Source organism: Vicugna pacos, chromosome 35 (genome assembly GCF_048564905.1).
Source record: "Vicugna pacos chromosome 35, VicPac4, whole genome shotgun sequence".
In the NCBI taxonomy this organism is placed as follows: Eukaryota; Metazoa; Chordata; class Mammalia; order Artiodactyla; family Camelidae; genus Vicugna; species Vicugna pacos.
In genome coordinates this window covers 16,294,485-16,314,062 of record NC_133021.1, presented here as the reverse complement: position 1 = coordinate 16,314,062, position 19,578 = coordinate 16,294,485, and the positions used below count along the sequence as shown (strand labels likewise).

The following is a 19,578-nucleotide window of genomic DNA, read 5'->3' as shown; positions in this document are numbered from 1 at the left end:
TTTCCTTGGACAGACAGCATCTATCCCAATTAAGGAGACATCAGTTGAGCATCTCTCTTGCCAGGCTCTTTGACCAACCATTATGATAAATTAATCCTCACCAGTCAATGGCTTCATCAGTCATAATGCAAAGCATTTTTCTGATAGGAAAGCTAATCAGGTTCTCAAGGCTGTCCATTCAGATCCGATCTCCCCTGCCCTGCCTCAGTGTTTTTCTTTTTTCCATACCTCTAACCACACCTTTTAATGTAATACCCATGAGAAAATCTGATATTTCTTGTTTTCCTTCAACTATAATGTTAACTCCTATTCAGAGAGTCCCAAAACCCTAGACAGGTGACCAGCACATAATAAGCATTCCAACAGTTGTTGACAAATTTTGAAATAATGTAGATCAACTCCAAATTCTAACTTCTTCAAGAATCATGGTCCAAAGCTGGTGAGCTGAATGTCACTAGTGTTTGTTATTAATATAGAGAGAAAACACCTGAGTTATTCCTATTTATGAAAAAGTCTTGAATTATACAAGATTGTCACGAGTGCTTTCTTCATGTAAAATATAACCAATTTACTATTTATTACATATTCATGCAAAAAATTAATGTGCAATCATTAGGCAAGTTTTCAAATACATTTAATGATACATGGAAAATAACTTCACGTTATGGTTTTGCATTCAAATAATGGGATATAAAACTACATATACAATATATATGTGCACATTTTTGAAAGGGAGAAAATGAATCAGAAACACACACACACAAACCCAGCACATAGGTCAAAATAACTGAATGCTATGATTGCAAGTATTTCTCTTTCTGTGCAGCCTTTGTGATGTTCTCCACCATTAACATGTAAAACTTAGACAATCATAAAACACAAACCACCAATCAACAGGGAGTCCTTGGAAGACAATGTCCTTTCAAAACTGAAAGCACTTTTAGGACCATCAAAGACAGCATCACTGAACTGACCTGAGAGGTCCCAAGGCCTCTTGGAAATCAGGGGATAAAGAAGAACCCAGGAGCCATGGGATGCACTCGTTTTGTCCAGGTGTGTTTCTCAACTGGACTGGGCATTTTAAAGCTGTCAGTTGTCCCAAAGCCCTCCCAAAATACCAGGGGTTCTCCTTCACCCCCTCTCCAAGGAGAACATCTGAAGTTGTAAGTAACAGAAAACCAACTCAATTGGCTTTAACTGCAAGGAGATTATTTCACACAAAAGAATCCCCAATAAGCAGGACAGCTTCTGGACAGGCTCAAAAAATGATGGGCTCATAGTCAACCTTTTCAATCACACCAACTCATTCAATCTAACTCACTCTCACCCAACAGTTGTTATCACCATTCCAGGCGCCTCAAGTAGACTAACAGCCGGAGGCCAAAGAGTTTCTGCCTCTTTCTGGCAACTAAAGAAAGAGCCTACCCTTCAAGACCCCAGACCCTCTTTCTCATGTTCATCGTGACCCCCCTACCCCTTGCCTAATCCAATTACCTGCAAAAGAAGAGGTGTTTTCTGATTACTCCATCAGACTCCCCCCTGTCCCAGGGGACAGAGTGGGTTAGCCTTATCTGAAACCTGGGATGTATGCACATTAGGAGGTACATACCTGGGAACACAGGAAGAGTGTGTGGGAGGTGATGGGGGCAGACATCAGGCTGGCAGCCAACAGTGTCTGCTGTAGCTCCTGGATTCTCCCTACCAGCCAACAGGCTTTCTTATTCCCACCAGAGGAAGCAACATGCAGTTCTCTTGGGACCAGCCTGGTCTCAAAACATGAGGTCTTCCCAGATATCCATAACAATTTCTTCAAAACACCCTTGGAAACAAGATTTACAAGACAGAAGACTTTCATCTCTGTTCCATTGTGTCTAGTTAATGACATTTCCTGCTTCAGATGGTTTTTTATTAGCTGACCTAGGCAAGGGACTGACAAGTTTGTCATTTGCTCAGAGTTAAACCACAACTACATCTCCCAGAAAATCAAAACCTACATATTTGCTTTGAAGAGTGGAAGTGCTCATATGGTTGGGCTTGGATTACAGTGAGGCAGTAGAGGGATTGAGTGAAAAAAATCCGAGTTTTTGTCAGAAAGGTCTGGTTTGGATTCCTGACTTTGTTCATTGCAGAGTGATTTTAGGCAAGATATATAACCTCTCAGAAATTGCTTTCTCATCATAAAATTAAAGCACTACCCAGGGATCTGTTGGTCTGATGAAATGACTACCAGTCTTCCCTCTCTCCATTTACCTAGAGAAGTCCACGTAGGGAATACTCAGACCATGTAAGTGGCCACCAGCACACAGGCTGATCTTTCCCTTTGTAATTTTCAACACTTGGCTTAAGTTCTCTTTGGACTGAACCAGAATAACACATAGCAAGTTAACTGGCTTTTAGGAAATAGACTGTGGAGAGTGGGGCTTCCATACACACGTGGCTGGGGTCAGCAGACAATCTGTAATTCAGAGAAGCAATGAAATGCTTGCCTGGCATTTTGATTTCCCTGTAGAGGAGAAAATCAGGACATTTTCCAATCTATTTGGATGCATCTCTGAAATGCAAAATGTGTGAGCAGCAACACGGAGCACTAGCAAGGCTAAACACTGTCAATGGCATGGATCGTTTATGTTATTGCTACTTAAATTACTGCATCCTAAACAGTCAGGGTGTGATGTAACCGAAGTTATCTAAAATATGTGGGATGGGAATAAATGTTTCCATCCATATTTCAAGAGCATTAATTTCTAGTCAACTTGTCTTTATCTATATTGGAGTCCCAGCTGGGAATTTCTGAAAGTCTGTGATACCTTAAAATATATCTATTCTTCAAAAAAAATGTTTTTAAAGTACTTTAATTTCAGTAGGTTTTCAAATAGGTTGTGGACATGAATTTTTAATTTTTTTTTTTTTTTACAGTTCTCATTTGGTATCAACTATGCCAGCCTGCCTGTGAGATCTAATGATTTGCAGTAGGAGTAGCACTGAGGGTTTTTTCCTGCCCTCCCTTTGCATAAACCCTACATTGTCTCCAGGAAAGCAGCCTCCCTGCTTTGCCTGTCTCCCCTCAAGTTAGCCTCTTTCATCACCCCTGTTAGCCAACATCCATCCAGAGCTAAGCAAGTCACTGCTCCATTGGCCTCACCCTTTGGGTCTCCGCTCACTTGCCAGTGGGGATGAACCAGATCGGGTCCAAAGGAAGGGAGACGTAGTACAGCTACAAAATCACCCACAGTGGAGAAAGAGAGGATGAATGGAATGATAGCTCCCAATTTCTTGGAATAACAAATGCTATTTTCTCTACTTCAAAATGTAGTTTCAAAACATTTTTAAGTCCTGCAATTCACCTACTGAAATGTTGGCATCATGCCCCAATCCTTTACTATGTTGTGGTGCAGAGATTTTGACCCTCTCCAGCAGGTAAAGGTGGATATCCCTTCCAGTGCCTGAGGAAGGGGACCCAGTACTCTCCTGCCTGCCCGTCCCACACAGATGCAGGCACGGATGCTTTCAGGCATCCGGCTCATGTAACCCTGATGCAGATGCTGGTCACATCACTGTCCCCAATTTATTTTCATTTTCCGAGTCTGTTTCTTTCCACTGATCATGTGGCATCTCACAGGGGATAGAAGCCTTTCCTCTGGGGTTGGTCTGTTTTAAGGAGGCTACTGCCACCTCCCACCTTAAGGCATCCCATCTACTTGGGAAGGTTCCTTTCATACAAGTGCTGGTCGAACAACCAGAGGGGAATGAGAGGGAGGGGGGACTTCTTCCCACCCCAGACAAGCTGGGAGATCTCTGTTAGCACAGCCAGAACACTTGGCCAAGTTTGATCTGTGACTTAGGAAGCAGTGAGGCTGCCAGTTGTGACACTGTCACACACATACCAACCACGCCCCTGACCTTCACCAAGCCATCAGACTGGTTCAGGTTGGTAGGTTGGTGAATGACACCAGCTCAATCCTTTTAACGCCTCCTCTTCTCCCCGCTCCTAACTGCCTTGCCATGGGCTTCTCATGGCCCCTGTGCAGCTTGATTGCATTTGCTCACCTCTGGCCTCCTCCTACTGTTAGCCTCAGTCTGTTGGCTCACTCCACACTCCACAAAGGGGAATCTGATTGACTCTACTGATGCCTTCAAATCAGGCCACTTGGGTCACTGACTGGTGTGTAGTTGGACTTGCCTTGGGTCAGAGCTTTAGTCAATGTCCAGACAGCCACGGCCAGAGAGGTGGTGTCAGACGGAACACATGTGGCAAATGCATAGTCATGAGTTATGAAAGAGTCTCACCATCAACAGAAGGAGGGGCAGAAATACCCAGAACCAAATTAGACCCAGATCTTGTATAAAGACTTGGTAGACTCCCTAAAGAAAGAAGAGATTGGCTAGATTCTCTTTCATGGTGAGCTGATGAACCCTGGGCTAGGGGTAATGAAAAATAATCTATTGTTTTCATCTAAAATGCTTTTTCACATTTTCTCTTTTCAAAGGGGTGCTGACGATATAAACAGTCTGATACAGCCTTCAGCATCCAGGAATAATTAAGTCACCTTTGCAAAGTCACAGACATTAAATCAAAGACAGAGGCAGGGCTAAGCCTACAGACACCTGAATCCACATTTCAAAGTAGAAATCAAAATATACCAACATATCATCATTTCACAATACATACACACAACAAATCATCGCATTGTGCGCTTTAAACTTACATGTTACATGTCAATAGTATCTCAAAGCTGAAAAAAAAAGCAACACAGTAAAAAGAAAATGTATATATACATACACACACAAACACACACACACATACAAACCACAGGTCAGCTAAGTCCAACTGTAATCAAACTCAGAAAATCTTCAGATTTGTTTCTCCACTATATTGCAGCACTTGTTTTTAAACATTTTGCAAGTAATTGTGAGGATGCCTGTAGCTCCAGGAATGTGAAAAAAAAAGGTAGAAAGTGTGCTGCAGCATTTCCGAAGATAGAGATAATTAATTCCATTTCACCAACACTGAATGCATAATTAACATGGAAGCCTGGTTTTCTCTCTACTCAAGGTCATTCCCTGCATCCTATTCCGGGGAGGTCCATTCTGATTTAATACGCCTCCTCAGGGTTCTCAGTCAGTGCAACATGTCCCACGTGACCGTGGCCATCCTGTGCTTTGTGAGGCTAGGCAGGGGTCCATGGCATTCACAGTGGCATCACCAGTGCCCATCAACATTCGCTGAATAAATCTGTCAAATGCCCAATGCTGTGCAAACTCTATCAGAGATGCAGGGGAACCTACCACACCTAACAGCAAGGGAGCTCATGGAGAAATCAGCCATTTGGTCACCACTGCATGTCCATCAGTTTCTCTCTGTAGTCCTACACTTCAACGGTCATCCCCATTTCATCCTCATTGCCCTCCAACAAGCAACCTTGAATCCACTTTCTCTAGCTATACATTTGTCTATTCTGAGCATTTCATACAAATCGAATCATGTAATATGCGGTCTATTTGTGACTGCATTCTTTTGCTTATCGTAATGTTTTCAAGGTTCATCCATGCTATAGCATGAATGTAAGCACTTTATTCCTTTCTAGGGCTGAATAATATTCTGGTATATAAATACACATGTTGTTTATCCATTCATCTGCAGATGGACATTTGGGTTGTTTCTACCTTTGGGCTATTGCAAATAATGCTGCTATAAACATTTGTGTACAGCTTGGTGTGGATACCCAGGAGAATTGCTGGGTCAAATGGTAACTATGTTTAACAGATTCCTGCTACCTAATTTTGTTTTTTCCTTTTCCAAGCTCTCTGTTTCTTCTATCAGTACTGCCTACCACCCACACATGTTTTTCTTGCCTTTTCTTGAATTAAACCTCCTCAGTTCCAGTTTTTTTCCTCCATAAGTTAGAAAGTTGTGTATTCTATATTTATTCTCTCAGTGATTTACCCTTAAATGTTGAACCTTGAATTTTAAGCTTTAAATGTTTAATTCACATATTTTTCGAATGAGGTCCCTCTTTGTAACTTCTCAAGACAGGGCAAGAGGCAGCGTGTGTTCTTCTACCCCTCTGCTTGCACCTACCCCTCGCTGCCCTACTTCCATACTGAAATCATCTAGAATTCTAATTCCAGATCACTCTTCTGAAACATTTCCTCAGTTAGGACTTATTTAGAGAGCTCGAGATTTTCCTTACCATTGCATCTCTCCACTTCCTCCTGAACTAATTTTTCTTCTGGCTGAATTACAGCCTCTAGTAGGCTGTAATCTTTTTTTTTCAGAAAGTCTGTGGGTGGCATGCTGAGAAGTCCACAGGTTTGGTAAAGCCTACATTTAAACCACGCATTTGAATGTCCCTCCTCTGATTAAAACCATGCAGTGGCTCCTGATTTTACTTGAAGTCACACTTGTTCAGTGCCACCGTGACCTGGTTCACATTCCTCTCAGCCACACCACTGGCCACTCACATTGCCTTTGTCCAGCTCCAACCCACCTTCCTCACTGTGTCTCTAACAGGAGCAGGCAGGGGCCAGCTCACCTCGTGCCTCTGTTCTAGCTCTTTCCTCTCTGGCACACGGTGTTCTTCCCCGGGACAATCATTCCGCCCTGTCCCTCACCTCAATTCTTTGCTCAAATATCACCTTCTCACAATGTGGTCTTCCCTTTCCTCCTCCTACTCTCAAACCCCTGGTTCCCTGTATTTTGCTCCCCAATTTCTTTTATTTCTAAAATTAAAAAACCTTAAACTGATCGCCTTCTAAACATACTATGATGTTCAACGGTGGTTTGCTCACAGATCAGTCCCCACCATTCTCCTGCCCTGTCCTGGGCACAGGGAGCGAAGTTTCCTGGATTCAACTGCCCTCTGGTTTCTGGGGGATCCAGCCCATGAGAGGTACTGGCAGGAGGCTGAGGATGGAAAGATGAAAAAGACTGGGGTCCTCCTCCCCTCTCTGCTTCCTGGGGCACCTCCTATGTCATCTATGTCCTCCCCGTGACTCCGCCTCCCTGCATGCGTCCCCTTCCTCTGTGATTCAGTGCTTTCCAGGCTGCCCTCACTGAGCCTCCAGCTCCCATCAGTAGCCTCAGCTTCTAGGTTCTAGTAAAACTGCACCTTCCTTTTGTTGCTCTGGCCCTACAGATGGTAGCAGCGTCCTGCTGTTGCTGACTCTGGGCACATGACATCCCATTTGGCTCCCTCACTCTTTCAATACCTGTATTAATTCTCTGTACAAAACTCCTTCCATCTGAAAATCCTAGGGTGGTTTGATTTTCTTGGCTGAATGCTGATCGATGCCCAACTATATAACATTCTTATTTATTACATTTATGATTTGTCTGCCCATAAGCAAGTGCCTCGAAGTATGCCTGCCACATAGCAGGTGCTGAAAAAATATTTGTCGAATAAATGTTCATCTCTGTGCTCCGTGCTGGGATGTGACCCTCAGATCCCTCCCTTATGACTGAAGAACTTAGTTCCCCAGCAGCTAGGAGTCCCACCTTTCAGTCTTTTCCAGAAATGGCTCCCAGGTGAACGAAGCTGCCTCATCTAAGGTTGCATTCCCTTTCCTGGGGGCATCCTGCACCCAGAGACTGGTCCGTATTATAGGAGTAGAAAGACCCCACACAATGCAGGGCAATTCTGAAGGCCATCCCGCCTGAGAGCTCCCCCTGGGGTCTGCTGTGGCCTCTGCCAGGGCTCCAGTGCAGTCCAGTTTCACTCTTCACCTAACCTTGCTTCCTTCCCTTCCTCCGACAGGGCTGGTTCCTAACCAAACTCCCCAGGCTGCTCTCTATCTCCACATCCGCTCCCTTGTGGGCTTTACCTGGAGTGGTTTTACTGCGTGGAAAGCTCTAGGTCAAAGTTCTTTTCCTTCCCCACTTCAAAGCAGGGGTCCTATTGTCTTGTATCTAGAGATACAGATTCAAATTTTAATGCAGTCTGATTCCAGCTCTTTTATAGCTGTGGCAAACATTCCATTGCCTCCCCCCTTAGCCATTGCTAACAAATGGGATCTAATTAAACTTATAAGCTTTTGCACAGCAAAAGAAACCATAAACAGAACAACAATCTATGGAATGGGAGAAAATATTTGCAAATGATGTGACTGATTTACTTTCCAGAATATATAAACCACTCATACAATAACAAAAAACCAAACAACCTAATCCAAAAGTGGGCAGAAGACCCAAACAAGCAATTCTCCAATGAAGACATACGAATGGCCAATAGGCACATGAAAAAATGCTCAATATCACTAATTATCAGAGAAATGCAAATCAAAACTATAATGAGGTACACCTCACACCAGTCAAAATGACCATCATCCAAAAGTCCATGAGCAATAAATGCTAGAGAGTGTGTGGAGAAAAGGGAACTTTCCTACACTGCTGGTGATAATGTAGTTTGGTGCAGCCATTATGTCAAACGGTATGGAGAGTCCTCAAAAAACTAAAAATAGACTACCATATGATCCAGCAATCCCACTTCTGGGTACGTATCAGAAGGGAACTCTAATTCAAAAAGATACATGCATCCCATGTTCAAAGCAGCATTATATACAATAGCTAAGACATGGAAGCAACCCAAATGTCCATTGACAGATGACTGGATAAAGAAGTTATGGTATAAATAATATCATTTGCAGCAACATGGTTGGACCTGGAGGATGTCATTCTAGGTGAAGTAAACCAGAAAGAGAAAGACAAATGCCATATTATATCACTCATATGTGGAATCTAAAACAAACAAATAAAGGACACTATGAACTCATCTACAAAACAGAAACAGACTTGCAGACATAGTAAATAATCTTATGGTTACTGGGGAAAGGAGTTAGGAAGGGATAAATTTGGAAGTTTGAGATTTACAAATGTTAGCCACTATATATAAAAATAGATTTAATAAAAATCAAGTTTCTGCTGTATAACACAAGGAACTATGTTCAATATCTTGTAATAACCTTTAGTGAAAAAAATATGAAAACGAATATATGTATGTATATGCATGACTGGGACATTATGCTGCACACCAGAAACTGACACATCATAACTGACAGTACTTCAATAAAATAAAGTTCTAGCAGCCATTTGTAACTGTAAGGGAAAGATCAAGTGAATGAAAACATCTCAGCCCTGAACCAGGGCCAGCAGTCTCCTCCCTCTGGACCTGTTACAAAAGCAAACAAACCCTCAAGTCTGTAAGCCACTGCAGGTGGGTCTCTGTCAACAGCAGTCAAACGAAAGTCCTTACTGATTCAATATCCTTTGCAGATTTGTCTAGCAGGTCGTCTATTTCTTGTCAAATTTTACACATTCTTTATATATCAGAGATTTACTCTTATCTGCACTACAAACTCTCTCAAGCTGTCTCTTGTCCATTAACTTTCACAGTATTTTGCCATGCAAATGTTCTGTATCTTCATATAACCAGATTTTTTTTTTGTGGCTTATTCTCCTCTTGGTTACTGTGGTGGTGTTAAAGATGTGCCCACAATCCCTGTGGTACTCCTCCCCTCAAGAGGTAGAGTTTCATTCCCTTCCCATTGGGTGTGGGCTGAATTTAATGATTTCCAGAGAAAAGAATATGGCAGAAGTGATGAGATGTCACTTCTAAAATTTGGTTAGAAAAAGACTGAGGCTTCCATCTTGGGTGCATTCATTCTCATTCATTTTCTCCCTCTCTCCCTTTCCCTCTCCCTCTCTCTCCCCTCCCTCCATCTCTCACTCTGAGGGAAGCAAGCTACCATGATGTGAGGAGCCTTATGGAAAGGTCTACATGGGGAGAAATGGAGGCCTCCTGCCAATGACCAGTGTGGAACTGAAACCTGCCAAGAACCATATGGGTGCAATTAAAATCAGATTCTCCAGTCCCACTTGAGCTTTCAGATGACTGTAGCCCTTGCCAACAACTTGATTTCAACCGCATGGAAGACTCTGAACAAGAACCACTCAGCAAAGCCACTGAAATTCCTGATCCTTAGAAAGTCTGTGAGATAATAAATGTTTAGTGTTTTAAACTGCTACGTGTAGGAATAATTTGTTACATGGCAATAGACAAGCAATGCAGTGACAAACCATTGCCATTATCCCAAATTATACCTGTACCCTCCTATATTTTAACTTTAAAATAAAATACATTTTAAGTCTTGAATCTATTGGATTTAATTTTTATATGGAGTAAAATACATCTACATACTTTTTCCAATATGAACAACATTTATTATATAATCTATTATAAATCTACTAACTCTTTGAAATATTAAATTCTTAGAAATTAGCATCTCTTTCTGAATTTTCTCCTGGAATTTGTGCATTTGTCAATCCCCAAGCCAACAGAAATTGTTTGATCGCAGTGGCCATTGGATGCGGCTACAGGTTCAGCAGAGGCAGCCTAGAGGGGACTGGACCACAGAGAGAAGGGATATATTACATGGAGGGAGATGGAGACATGGAGATGCTGATGCTGGAGGTATCACAGGAAGCAGAGGTATCAAGAAGAAAGACCCTTGCTTTTCCTTTCTTCCAAATCTCCAAACTTCTGCCAATGCTTCTCATTGGCTGGACCTCCCAGAAGGAAAGAAGAAAGGAAGGAGGACTGGGGAGGAAGAGTCTAAGACACTGCAGTTTTAAGACTGCAGTGTAGTTCCAAGGAAGTTTTAACCCAGCCAGTGAGGAGTCCCACATCCCACTAGGATGTCTACCATGCTTGGTTATTGGCTGGGAGCAGCCCAGGGGAAGCAAAATTTCAGTGCAAACACGGTGATGAATCCGGAGCAGCAGCAGCTGGAGCTGCCAGTCAACTACATTCCCCTCTGCAGGAGATCTAAGTAGCTAGTTTCCACAGTCACCACCTCTGGTTTTAACACTCAATCTATATTTAAGTCACGGGTACAACATCACCAGTGGTCTCTAACTGCAAAGCACAACATACACTCTGACTATATAAATACTTGGTATTGTACATTTGTCAAGATACCATGTTGCAGGAAAAATGCACACCATATTCCATTTATGCCAATTGTTACCAAATAACTACCTTTCATATCTGAAATGAAATCTAAATATATTTGGTATCTTCCAATTGAACGGCTATCATGTTCCAGACAATGCTCTTAGGCACTGGAGGGACACGGTGATCAAGCAGAACAGACTTTGCCCACATGAAGCTTACATTCTAGAGGGGAATGTGGTAGGGTACAAAATAAATGAGGGTAGTGAGATGGAGAACCTTGACTTGTTGGGTGGAAAGTACCCAGAGGGAAGGAGCCAGAGGAAGACATTAGGTAGAGTAGTTCAGCCAGGCCCCCAAAGAGGTGACAGCAGAGCTGGGACTTGAATGAAATCGTTTTTGCTCTCTCAAAATATTTCATAACTTACGTTCAATTCTTCAAGTGCTTTTAGATAGTCTTGATTAGTGACAAAAAGAAGTCAATCTATCAGATGCTTAGAATTCTTATATTTTGAGATGAAAGTCAACTAGCTTCTTTTTATAATCTTCATGAACTTTTTCTTTCAAATGACAAATTTAGAGAGTGTTTTCAGCTGCTATTTGTAAGCATGGCTCTACAAATAACACATTACAGATGTGGATAGTATTTATTCCCAATAAATAGAAAGCCAAATGGGAGTACTTTCCATCATATTTTTCTTTGGTACTGGCTGCTTAAGTAAGATAAAGATCTCCATCAGATAAATGCAACTTACATATCTGGGAAGAAGATCTTGAGGCATATCTAAGGAATTATCCTTTATCTTCTTAAGCGTATATTTCAACATCAATGAGCCTCATGTTTCCAACCTTCCATCAAGTGTTTATCACAGCTGTGAATTAAACACTATGACTAAGAATCTAAAAATTTACAAAGTATGATGTAATGGTTAAGGTAGTCGCATTGTCCACTCTGCTCTACCAGCCACAAGGGACTTGGATTCAGATAGACAAACTCTCAAGGCAAAATAGACCCCACCCAGCATCAAGTTTACTTAGCCTTGCTAAAGGATAGAGGACATGCTATACCCTGGCATGAACAGCCGAGGCACAGCGGAAGTCCCGTGACTCCAAGGCACAGTGATCCTGAGCTTGGGACATGTGTGCTCACAAGAGACAAGACTGAGCACAAATGACCTCAGTTCAGGGAAGCCATCAGCTCTGAGCCCCCTTCAGCTTTACGCCAGCTGGTCGTGCAGCCCCTTCCCTCCCTTTGACTACCCCATCTCTCCTTCTTCAGGGCAGCTGCATCTCATCGTTGTCAATTACTCATTCTTCAATAACCAATTTTGACAACGTGCATGTACAGACTATAATTCTCCACCAGATTCTATTTAATCAGTAGCCTATCATCCCAAGAATACTTTGAGTTAATGTTCCTGAGAGAAAAGACCGAGAGTCAAATCCTCAGATACCCCGAGGCTAGAGGAAAGACCACAGAAGTGGCTGTTAACCCCTTCCGTCCCGTTTGCCTCCTGAACTCCATGAAAATCTCCTTGATACAAACTTGAAGCATTTTCTTATTCTTAGAACAGCAACTTCTACAATACCTGTTGTCCAAAAATATATATATACCTGTGTACTAAAATGTAGACAGCCACAAAGACCTGTATCCTCCACTGAGGAGCTGGAATTCTCTCCACAAAACAAGTTAACAAGACTCTGTTCCACTCACAAGATTTCTGATATACTATATGCCTTGGCCAGATGCTCTATTCCTCCCTCCTCCACTCCCCCATATCACCTCCATGGTTTGCCCCCTTTTATAGATGTTGACAGAAGCATTCATTCAACTCCATCGTGTCTTTCAGCACGTTTCCATGGGAATTACATCAATTGGGTGTCTTAAGTCTATGTCCCAAAACATCTTTTCATCTTAGAGATCATCTTCTCCATTGGCTTGATATTCATTTAGCTCTATATGTGAAGCTAAAAATCTTACTATACTCTGCAACTGCAGCCCAGAGATTAAAGTAGTGCTTAATACATCAGTTGATATTACGGTGCCATCTTTCCAGCTTTCCAAGTAAAAACACTCTTTTTTTCTCATATACCATTTATTTCCCTTAACCAAGGTGATCACTAGAGACCACTGCTCAGCCAACTCTAGGTCCCTCCCATCTGGTCTGGGACACGACCATATCCCACACACAAGGATGTAAGTTTTCACTAACCCAGGCTCTCAGGTTTCACTGTGCAGACCCACTCACCTGCCTTTCCAACGTGCCAGGGGATTCAATGGGGGCATGGCCACCATATCATAGTCACACTCTTGGACACCACTATGATTCCATGAATGCTTGCTTACATGGTTTTTATCCACATTCACAATTATGTAGTCAAAAGGCAGAGGTGATTCTGAGATATTATGTGAACAGCAAGATGCGGCTCCTCTTATACCCATAAGTGATGCCATCCTTGCTCACAACAGTATAGCATATCAGCTTCCAGGCACAATAGACAACATGTCCATCCAAGTTCAAAGATAGGATTTCTCTCAAGACCAGAAAAAAACCATTACCACAAACACAGCCAAAACAAACAAAATGAAAACCACCCCAATCCAGTCTACAGTTATCCCAGTTGGTCATCAGGACGTACTGAGTGAGGTCATTTGTCTCAATCAACCAAACAGAATTCTAAAGAATAGCTTGCACTCTGACTTCAGTTCAAATCTCCTTCTCAAAGGAAATTCAGAGGTTTCTCCCAGAATCTGCCACAGTTTGGCACCACCAACATTTAAGAGTATTATTGTCTTGCTCTAAGTTGCAAACTTTGGACAACATACATTATCCTTTCCCAGTATCATTATCCATTTGTCTTCTCCATTTCCATCTGCCACAATTCCCCACTCTGTCCATACATTATCTGGTTTGAGATGGATAAAGAGAACCTGCATTTCTGGATTCAGCCATACTGCCCACTCACAGGACAGACAGCAGGACTGACCTCATCCTAACTTTTCCTTTTGGCCATTACAAGGAAGGAGGGGATAATAGGATTAGGAAAGCAAAGGACGAAGGAACTATACCAACAGGCAGCTGGGCAGCGTTTAGAGTCATCCTGGTGTAGACATAAAAGATGATGTCTCTATCCAGCCCTTATTGCCTTTGGGAAAAAACACCAATTCCAAGCAACTGGAAGTATCCTAAGCAGCTCTGTCTAGTATCTCCATGGTCTTGGCCCAGGGTAATTCCCAGGAACTGAACTGACTGGAGCTGCATTTTAGCCAAGTGCAGTAACCATCTCTAGCTGGTCATATGCGCTGAGAGTTCTCCAATCTTCTCTGACGGTTTTTCTGAGACAGAGACCATCACAAAACCATCAGTGTGAAAAACAACTTACTTTGGATGGCAATCAAATCTAAACCTCTTCTCACCAGGTTGTGACCATTTACTGGAGGCTTGAGCACCCTTGCAGGAAGACAGTGAAGGTATAATACACTCCTTACATAATAAAGTGAGTTGTGCCTGGCCTGAATTCCTTGCAAAATTCATACAGAAAAGCAAGCATTAGTCATAATCTATCTAATTTTAGCCAGTTGGACTTCCTAAACAGTTTTTACTCCAGTTTTTTAAAAAATTATTATTATTATTTTAATGGAGGTACTGGGGATTGAATCCAGGACCTTGTGCATGGTAAGCACATGCTCTACCACTGAGCTATACCCACTCCATCACTGTGTCTAGCTTAGGCCAAATAGGACTATTATGAGGATAAAGAGATGAATCACTCCTGCTTCTTCCATGTATTAAAGCTGAAATTTCTTAATGCCATCCCATCAGGCAGTAGTATTTAATATTCAATTTAAAGTGTGTATGATGTTAAAGCCTGTCTGAGACCGTAGAAACTATATATTGTATATTTAAGCAATATTGCATATTTTACATTTGTAAAGCTTGTTTAGAAAGATAATTGGTCATGAGATACAAGTAGAAGATTATTGATCAAGATTTATGTATATGATTCAGTAGTCTACTATTATAAGTAATTCTGAAATCAAAGACTATTGGGTAGGGGAGGGTATAGCTCTAGTGGTAGAGCACATGCTTAGCATGCAGGAGGTCCTGGGTTCAATCCCCAGAACCTTCTCTAAAAATAAATAATAAACAAACCTAATTACCCATCCCCCCAAAAAACAAAAACAAAAAGACTATTGGGTAAATTTGACATTAACCTTCACTGGATTAACATCAACAAATTAGGATAATAGAATTACTGAAGGCCATTACAGCCATCTGAGTTATTTCCAGGTACATCTCAGTTAAAGGGGAAAAATACAGTGGAAGGTGAGCTTGGAAATCCGTGATGCAATTACCTGACAAGTTGTGACCTGACATTGTCAACAGAAGGCAGACTCAGAAGAAATAAACTTTAAGTTATTACATGATCAGAAATAAAATCTGTTTCAGTTTCTTGGGGAAAAAAAGGTACATATGATATTAAGGGTGGAGGGGGAAAGTGCAGTGTATGGGAGGTGAACTGCCAGGTCTGCTCAATAGCAGTGTATTTAATAAGTAGCCAAGCTTGTCTGATCTCCTCTAAGGTAGGTTGTTCCCAAGCACACGGGAATGGTGAGCTGGGAAGGGTTTCAGATTCTACCCTACTTCAAACTAACAAATTAGCCTACCACAGTTTCATAGCGGAAGATGAGATGCTTGGATCAAAGGACTCTTACTCATGGAACAAAAGCATGAGCTGCATGCTTCCATAGCTCCCCTCGCATCAGGCGGATTCTACACTGCCGGTACCAAAGTCCCAAGGTGGGAAAGGCACAGTTAGCACATTTACGAAGAGGAATAATACAGGTGTGCCTGGAGCCTTGTCATCAAGGAACAAAGTCGAATGAGAAGATTAGCAAGGAAAACAGGGGTCAGGTTTGCAGGTCCTGTGGATCATGGTAAGAAGTCCCAAATTTTATTCTTGAAGACAGGGAGCCAAGTAGAAGATAGGGAGCCAACTGACTCTTCAAGGTAGGAAATGCCAGCATTTGATTTATGCCTGATTTATTCTGCTGCCAGGTGGAGAAAAGATAGGACAAGGTCAAGAGTGAAAAGCTTCGTCCAAATGAGAGATGAAGATGGTGATAGGAAGACAGAAAGCTGTAGGTTCATTCAAGACAATATGGCGCTCGAATCAACACCTCCTGCATATGGATTGGTGGGGAGAAGCTCTGTGCTGGGAGGGGTCAAGGAAGAATTAAGAGTGATGCCTAGGTTTTGGGCTAGCAGTAAAAATAAATATACCAGAGGTGGGTAGATAGGAAATGAGGTTTGGGGCCATCAGAGAGGCATCATTAGAGCTCCTTTTAATCAAAAGTGACTTGAAATGCACATCAGTGTTGGCATGTTAGTATTTGGGGCATAAGGCAAGGCATGAGACTGGACAAGATGACCCAGTGAATGAGTATAGAGAAAAGATGAGACAAACACCATGATGTGGGCAAAAATTTACCTAACAGAGTGGACATCGTGGTGTTTAATCATAAAAGCACAAAATAGTAACCAAAATAGTAACCAAAGATCCATTAATAGGAGACTGATTAAATACCATGCCATCAATTAAAATGGTGCTCTCCAATGTATTTGCTCACATGGAAAGAGATTCATGATATTAAGAGAAAAGAGTTATGAGGCTCTATATAAAGTGAGCTTACTTTTATTGAGAAAGTTCTCTACACATGTGCGTAAAAATAAGAGTAACACCAAAATGTACATAACAATACTAATGGTAGTACTGAGTGGCTAGATGATAGACTTTTTGGTCTCCATTTTCTAAATCATCTTCAAGGAACATGTATCATTTGTATAATAGGGTAACAGCTATGAAACAGTCTGATTCCTCACAACTTATCTTTGGGACTAAATCCCGATTCTTGAAACTCAAGTGCGGACATTAAGCTAACCCCGGTGGATCAGGACAGTGAAATCTATTGTATTTTTTAACATCATTTCCATATTCCATGTCTGCATCTTGGCAGGATACTAGAATCAGCTGAGGAATTTATAACTCTATGCTAGAGATTCTGACCTAAGTGCTTGGGCAAGTGGCCCAAGCATAATTATTTGGGGGCCCCAGGTGACCCTGACGGGAAGGAAAGCCTGGTAAATTCTGGCTTAGATTGGGAAGCCTCTTTAGAGAGGAGAGTAGGGTAGAAAAGGAGCTAGTGGAGGAGGGATTGTGGGGAAAAAGGAGACTTAGAAATAAAGGATTAAAGAGAAATTAATCAGGACACAAAATGCAACGAGGAAAAGGTTGAGAATTCCTCCCACCTCTAAATAGCTTTTCTTTCACACCAAGCACTAGTTAGCAGCAAAAATCTGATCCCTACCAGAAGTTGATAATAAGAGGCTGTTCCCAAAGCTGCTGGAGCAGGTGTTTCCTCCGGAAAGAAGGCGGGCCAGAACCATAAATCTCATTTTAGAAGTTTCGAGCCCCAGGGATACTATTCTGTGTCACTGCCACTCTCGCTGCCATCTGTACTGCATCTCGGCTCCCATTTCTGGGGCAGCCCTCCATCCAACCTGCAGCCTCATGGTTTGCATTCTCACACTGCATGTGAATGGAGTGGGAGAGCCTCTGGCAAGGCAGCCCTGGGGTCTCCCACTCTCAAAAGATTTGCCAGTGCTCCCTGCCCTGCTGGTTTCCCCCTTTAATTGGCCCGCTCTGTGGGGAGCAATTGAGATTAAATGGCAGCTTGCTGGGTGGCTGTGCAACGCTGGGTGTGGGTGGCCCTATTTGGAGCATTTGTTGTATCCCAGGGTTGAATGAGGCCACCGTGGCTGCGGAAGCTCATGGCATGTTCCTTGAAGCCATGTCAAAGCAGCCTCTCAATTTTTGCAAAACAGCCTCCCAAGTCAAACCGGCTCTACTGGGGAGACTTTCGAGACAGAGAGATGGATGTCACAAGCAGAAGCCAGAAGGCTCAGAAAGAACCAGGCAGAAGGAATTAAGAAAATGGGTTATTGTATAATTGCCTCTTCATTTGAAGAGCCAGCAAGGGACAGGGAAGGACTTCCTTCACTCCCAGAGCTGCCGTGTTTCTCTCACAGTGCTCTGGGGCAAAGATCATCCCAAGAGAATCCAGAAATTCTGCATTTGAGATGCTAAGGGTCAAAGCAGGGCATGGCTGAGTATGACCGTGGGCAAGTTGCTGAGCTTCCTGGGGCCTCAGATCACAGGCTTTGCACAATGGTGACAGGAAAAATCAAAGACATGTTTGCATCTTCTCCTGGGAGTGTTGTCAAAGGTGAGCTCTGAGCCCTGTTCAGCCCCATCATGCAGAATGGATTAGGGACTGCTGTCAGATCGAGCTAATGCAAATGCCCATCCTTTGGCAAACTCAGAACCTGACCACATGCTATCAGCTGCTGCCACATGCCATCCTCCGATGAGACTTCTGGCCTCATCTCCCCCCACCCCCCACCTCATGCTTTCTTTGCCACCCACACACTCTTGCCCCAAGGTCATTGCACTTACTTCCCTAAATCAGACCTATATTGGAGAGTAAATTGAGCTTCTAGTAGAAAGAACAAGCATTTCCAACTAATAAAGATCTCTTCAGCTGCTACTGTAAATGAATTACAAAATGTATATATCAAGACAAACAAGGTAAATTGCTGCCTAGGATTATTAGCTATACACCAATTATAAATCAGGAATTGTCTACCACACAGAAGACTTTGCTTACTCAGCAGCCCTTGGATTCTGGGTGAAATTAGCTGACGGTGCCTACTGCACAGTAAGGCCCTTCCTAATAGTATGTAGATGACATGGCTTTAACATTCCTCTGCGTGTATCCATGCTGGGCGATCATTAAATAGAGACGAGCATCCTGGACCATCAGCCTGTGACGGGTGAGATAACTACACATGAAACCAGAGCAGGGTCACAAACACAGGTCTAGCAGGTAATAAGTAAGAGTGAAGTGGGCAGAAGCAGACTGGAGGGAGCGGGAACCATCTATGGGGACAGCTCCTGCTCAGCACTGCCTGATTATGACCCCGTGGGAAACTGAGTCTGGGAATACCAGTTAGGATTTTTCAGTGCAAGCCAGAAGCCAAATTTATGTGAAATTTGTCTGTTTTTAACTATTGGCAATTCATTTCAATTAAAAACAAAAGTGGTGTGGATCAAACTACATCTTTGGGACAGATTCAGCAAACTGATTGCCAATTTGTAATCTCTGAATTGACAGACAGAAAGGGACAGTGGGTAAGTAATGACATGAAATGCAGCCACTATGGAAAACAGTATGGAGATTCCTCAAAAAATGAAAAATAGAGTACTATGTGATCCAGCAACCCCACTCCTGGGCATATATCCAGAGGGAACCTTAATTCAAAAAGACACACACACCCCAATGTTCATAGCAGCAATATTTACGATAGCCAAGACATGGAAGCAACCTAAATGTCCATCAACAGATGACTGGATAAAGAAGATGTGATGTATTTATATAATGGAATACTGCTCAGCCATAAAAAATTAAATAATGCCATTTCCAGCAACGTGGATGGACATGGAGATTGTCATTCTTTTTTCAGATTCTTTTCCATTACAACTTATCACAAGGTATTGAATATGTGTTCTG

General features: G+C 42.4%; 1 non-coding gene across 1 annotated transcript; it reads right to left on the bottom strand.

Moving 5' to 3' along the window:
* Positions 1 to 14,585: 14,585 nt before the first annotated feature.
* TRNAG-ACC (transfer RNA glycine (anticodon ACC)) lies at positions 14,586 to 14,660 on the bottom strand. The gene has a single exon. It is a non-coding gene; the product is annotated as a tRNA-Gly (tRNA).
* Between the last annotated feature and the right edge of the window lie 4,918 nt (positions 14,661 to 19,578).